Raw genomic sequence first — 6,510 nt, forward strand, 5'->3', positions numbered from 1 at the left:
CTTATATAATTTTAAAGCTATTCTCGTTGTTAATCCCACCAAAGGGTCCGATTTCAAATAGGCTTTTCTGCGAAAGCACTACAAACGATTATGTTAGGTCTCCACCAAACCACAATAAGCACAGCCATTTTTCAGCAAAATATAGCATTCACAAAAAGCATAATAAAAGATCAAATTAATCACTAACCTTGAATTATCTTCATCAGATGACACTCATAGGACTTCATGTTACACAATACATGCATGTTTTGTTTGATAAAGTTCATTTTTATATGAAAAATCTGAGTTTACATTGGCGCGTTAGATTCACTAGTTCCAAAAACATTGATTTTGCATAGCCACATCGTTTCAACAGAAATACTCATCATAAATGTAGGCGATAATACAAGTTATACACAAGGAATTATAGATATACCTCTCCTTAATGCAGATTTTTTTTAAAGTTTACGGAGAAAGCAACCCATGCAATAATCTGAGATGGCGCTCAGAACAGTAGCCAAATTAGCCTCCATGTTGGAGTCAACAGAAACCAGAAAATACATGATAAATGTTTCCTTACCTTTGATGAACTTCATCAGAATGCAGTCCTAGAAATCCCAGGTCCACAATAAATGCTTGATTTGTTCGAAAATGTCTGTTATTTATGTCCAATTAGCTACTTTGGTTAGCGCGTTTGGTAAACAATTCCAAAGTCACAAAGCGCGTCCACTATAACGTGACGAAATGTCCAAAAGTTCCGTAACAGTCAGTAGAAACATGTTAAACGATGTACTGAATCAATCTTTAGAATGTTGTTTACATATATCTTGAATAACGTTCCAACCGGGGAATTAGAATTACTTCAGATGAGCGGTGGAACGCAAGTCCTTCCCCTGTGAACGCGCCTGGTGAAAGCATGGTCCACTCATGGCTGGAACAGTAACTGGAACAGAAACAGGAGTAGTAACTGGAGCAGTAACAGGAACAGTAACAGGAGCAGCAACAGGAGTAGTAACAGGAACAGTAACAGGAGGAGTAACTGGAGCAGTAACAGGAACAGTAACAGAAGGAGTAACTGGAGCAGTAACAGGAACAGTAACAGGAGGAGCAACAGGAACAGTAACTGGAACAGTAACAGGAGTAGTAACTGGAGCCGTAACAGGAACAGTAACAGGAACAGTAACAGGAACAGTAACAGGAACAGTAACAGGGGGAGTAACTGGAACAGTATCAGGAACAGTAACAGTAACAGGAGCAGTAACAGGAACAGTAACAGGAATAGTAACAGGGGGAGTAACTGGAGCAGTAACAGGAACAGTAACAGGAGGAATAACTGGAGCAGTTACAGGAACAGTTACAGGAACAGGAGGAGTAACTGGAGCAGTAACATGAGCAGGAACAGTAACAGGAGGAGTAACGGGAACAGTAACAGGAGGAATAACAGGAGCAGTAACAGGAACAGTAACAGGAACAGTAGCAGGAGCAGTAACAGGGACAGTAATAGGAGCAGTAACAGGAGCAGTAACTGGAGCAGTAACAGGAACAGTTACAGGAACAGGAACAGGAACTGGGAACAGTAATTGGAACAATAACAGGAGCAGTAACAGGAGCAGTAACAGCAGCAGTAAGAGCTGATGATGACTTTCAGGCTTCCTGTGTAGAGAGGTCTACATGCTGGAGATGTGCTGGTGTGGGGGTGTTGGGGTGTGGGGGAGGGAGGTCAGGGCTGCAGTCTCACCACTCTGTCTCCATCATAGCCAATGCTTCACCACGGACTGTAGCAAAAATGGAATACCAACTGTATGTTAACACCTGCTCTTGAATGTTGCAACTAGTACTGCATAGAGTGTGTGTTAGCGCTGGTGTAGCAGTGTCCCATTTTACAGTTTCTAAACCAAACACAATCATCAGTGCTGACTGTGTAATCTGGGCATATAGTGGCAAAACACGGGAGTGCTGAAAATAATAACACCCTTATTTACATAACTGACACTCTATCTAGCTGTAGCGTCCTGTTGAAAAGTTTTGGATTGCTGCGGCCGGCAGTAGCGAGCGGGATGAGGAGAGAGGGATGGAGAGAGAGGGGTGAAAAGAGAGGGATAGAGAGAGAGAGGGATGGAGAGAGAGGGGCGAGAAGTCAGGGAGAGTCAGCGCGTAGGAGGAGAGGGCCTGAGGCATAGCGGCTGTAATCTAAGCAGGGCGTGATTCTCCACTCCTCCACTCCTGTTTACACCATCCTCTCCCTTCACTCCTCTCTCTCACCCCCCTTTTCTCTCTACCAGAAAAAAACACAGGGAGAATAACAGTCCCAATGTTAATGACTGCCTAGCCGTCACTTCTGTATATACGGTGCATTGGTATTGCGTGGGCTATACTAATAGTAAACATACATGGTGGCGGCTCCTGGGACCATATTCAATCCGTAGGTTTAGTTTGAATGTGACCTGTAGATGGCCTTGGAAAACAGCTGTCGGCCAATGGGATAACAGAGCGGATTCTCATGACTTTCCATTGCTGCCGCTGGAAAAGTTACTATCAACCTTTATGCCTTTGATGAGAAATGAGCTTTCCTGATTAGCGTATATATGAGAGCCGTGGTTACTCTGCTTAGGCCCTATTGCAGCAAAACAGAGTTTGAATTTGCAGCCATGTGACTTGTGTTGGATAGTCTGTCGGTGGAGAGGAGTGAGGAGACCTCCTGTTACCTGTGTGCAAATGCTCACACACACACTCACCACACACACACACACACACACACGCACACACACACACACGGGACGTGACAAATGTAAACAAATTCTTAACGTTTACATTTTTTTTTATTACATAAACAATTGAGAAGAACAAAATCCAAAAATGACATGTGAATTCACAATGCTTATATGGTCCTGCGTATGACAATGCAGTTCCATCTACCACAGTCATGGCTATCAGATGGCACTCACCTGACTGCTGTCCCCCACCCACTCACCAACGATGGTAGTTAATTCCATTTTTTAGTTTCTCTGCTGTGTGCCTCACCTCCATGTTCTCAGTGGTCAGTACATGGCACCATGTCCCATCTCTCATTAACATAATGGCTTGTTGCAGTGATGTATGACAGTGTGTTCTTAGACGTCCAACAATCTGTTGTTAACGCCGTGTTTGGTGTGTGAGAGCTTTGCGCTTTACACTTGCAGAGCAATCATCGTACTATTTCTCCATCCCGGGGCGTCACGGTCTATCGACATGGCATCTTGTAGTCTGGTTCTAGATATCCAATCAGGGCATTGAAGCAGGCATCCTCTACCACTGGCAATGGCTGCATATCAACTGCAATCATTTCTGTCATCAGCGCTTTGATTTTCTCACACTGTGCCTTATCGCACTTCTTTCGTGTTGTGACGACCCTCCCACTCTGTCTGACGAGTTCTTTATCTTTGTTTTCTTGTTTTCCTTAATAGGATGTCGGTGGGAGGGGCTGGGAGGGTCATCAGCGACACCTGGGCCCGGGTGTGTCCTGGGATAAATACACCTCTTCCCCATTCATTGAGGAGACTCTACCTGCAGACACACTGATAGATTTTGGTTGTGGCATTTTTGTGGCCGTTGTGTATGCTTTGGCACCTTTCAACACCCCTCGTTATATCACATGTATGCACGCAAACACTCACTTACACTACTGACTACACACACCATTGTTAATTGTATTTAGTTTACTTCAGTTAATAAATATATTTTGTTATTCCTTATCTCCCCTCCGTCTCCCTTTTTATTACGAACTTCGAGCCGGTTCGTGACAGTGTGAAGAGCCTGTCTAATGTCTGTTGGGGGCCTGTGCTGCTGCCAGCAACGGTTTGGGTCTCACGGTGCCTCCCTTTCAGGTGGTACAGCATTGCACCTCTACTGCCACTAGCTCAATTCCACTTAGCAAAGTTTGCATTTCACCACCTCATTTAACTTCTCAAAGTATTGCCATACAGGACTTCGCTTCTGTCGCTTCACTGTCTAACCATGTTTCCAACTCTTAATGGCGACGACGTGCAGAACACTATATCTGTGTCAAGTAATATCGTCCTACTAACGTTCCAGCATTGTTGCGTTTGGTGTTTGTTGAATTGACATTTTTCCCTTTATGATGATCTGGACCGGTTAGTTGTAGTTTTGTAATAAATGCACCGTGACCCCCCCACACACACCTACAGTAGTGTATTTGAGATGAGAGAGGAGACCTCTCCTGTGACTCAGTCATGACTGTGCATTCTGAATCGGGAGCAGTAGACGGGAGACAGGACACAGGGTGTCGGATGCAGGACTGGAAAGAAGATGATGGGAGATTGTTGGAAAGCTAGCTCAGTGTTGCAGATATCTTGTGGCGATATAACACACTGTAATATTCCACTAAAATGACTGCTATAATCCAATCAGCTAACTAAAATGGGGTTTGAGGAGATTCAGCCAAGGTGAACATCATGGAGGTGTTTTACCATAACAGGCGACATTAAATTGTTTTCCATCATGCAGATTATTCCCTTCTGATATTATAGATTACTTATTTCTATTGTTCATGTACAGCTGTAAGGGTGAGTGAAATTAGGTGTTTGCTATCTTCAGTCCAGCTGAGTGTGTGTCTGTATATCTGTACACAATAACTTCCTTGCTCTTGACGTTTATGAACAGACTCTACTAAAATGTGTCTTTGAGCTTCCTCAGACACCCATGAATCTCAAAGTGCTTCCTCCACTGTCTCCTGACCCTCTCTACTTCTGCAACATCCCAGTCAGGAGCCACTCAGTCCGCTAATAATAACCCCTGTAATGTACTCCAATTTCAAACCTGATAACTTTGACACTAACCACAATGGAACATCTCGTCTGTCTGTTTATTGTCCTACCTAGGGTTGCAGGAAGGGTATATTACTTGAAACGTTGAAAGTTTACCAGTAAACAACCAGGATTTTGGCATCTTTCAAGGATTTCATGTAATCCATCACAAAACATTTGGTGTCCTTTTTGGGTACTTCAGATTATCACAGGTGTCTAATTATCTCTGGCCCTCTGTGCGGCCTTACCACGTGTAAAATATATGAAATAATTCAGATAAAAAAATTGCATGACAAAGCTGTAAAACATAAACCATCAACTTAGTTAATAATATGGTGTTTAAAATGAGTGTTTCAGCATAAAATATCCTTTTTACACACTTATTTATTTTACTATGTCAATATGTATTTTTGTAAATGTTTTGGCATCAAACTGTTGGCATTTGTGAACAGTCAATTATTGGACGAGTTGCAGAAGTAATTGAAAATATGCCGTTGCATTTTTCATGAATTACAACAAAAAATGAATACTATATATTTCAATACTATTTTTGTTTGTTTTTCAAGTACAAATTCCAAAAGGTATGATAGATTGCCATAGATTTTCTGTTAATCACCAAAATGACTGAAGATTCGAGTAACTTTGGTAAATTATCGGTAGCTTTGCAACCCTAGTCCTACCTGCATGTGTACTGTATATCCTTAAGATGTCGTTGATGGGTCAAATTTACTATACCCTTTGGGGGGAAACATTTTTAACATAATGGTTGTTGTTAGACAGCCATTTTCAAGTCTTGCCATAGATTTTCAAGCCGATTTAGGTCAAAACTGTAACTAGGCCCCTCAGGAACATTCCGTGTTGTTTTGGTAAGCAACTCCAGTGTAGATTTGGCCTTGTGTTTTAGGTTATTGTCCTTCTGGAAGATGAATTCATCTCCCAGTGTCTAGAGGAAAGCAGACTGAACTTTGCCTGTGCTTAGCTCCATTCCGTTTAGTTTTTATTCTGAAAAACTCCCCAGTTCTTAACGATTACAAGCATACCCATAACATGATGCAGCAACCACTATGCTTGAAAATATGGAGGAGTACTCAGTAATATGTTGGTTTGGATTTGCCGCAAATATAACACTTTAGTCAGGAAAAAAAGTTAATTACTTTTTTTTTTTACTTGATCCGTCCTTGGTTTTCTCCAATCACAGCCATTAAACTCTGTAACTGTTTTAAAGGCACCATTGGCCTCATGTAGGGTGACCACATTTAAAATACCCAAATGCAAGACAACAGGATGATTTTGCAGGACATTCATGGGACAGTGTAGCCTACTGTTACGCACGCCTCTTGGAGGAGGGAACGCAACACCCTGCTACACAACTCCCCGTGGAGTGACCAAAGCAAAGACAGTCAAGGTTAAAGAGCCCCCTCTTCTACCCACAACGTACCTAACTAGCACCAACTGGCACACTAACTAAAATACAAGGGATGGTCCGCCCAGGTCTTACCTAGTGAGCATAGACATAGTACATAGTACATAGTACATTGCCTAAGCACTCCCAAGGTGCCTTCCCCCCTGGGAACAAATGAAACAGAATAATACAAACTTAAAGTGAACCATTTCACTAATCAAAAACACAGTCCTATGGCATACACAAACGTCAATAGGACCGGCTACAAAACACTTTACAAAAATTCATACTGACCAACAACAAAGCACACCAATATTCTCTCTCTCT

Source organism: Oncorhynchus tshawytscha, linkage group LG12, assembly GCF_018296145.1.
Source record: "Oncorhynchus tshawytscha isolate Ot180627B linkage group LG12, Otsh_v2.0, whole genome shotgun sequence".
Taxonomy (NCBI): Eukaryota; Metazoa; Chordata; class Actinopteri; order Salmoniformes; family Salmonidae; genus Oncorhynchus; species Oncorhynchus tshawytscha.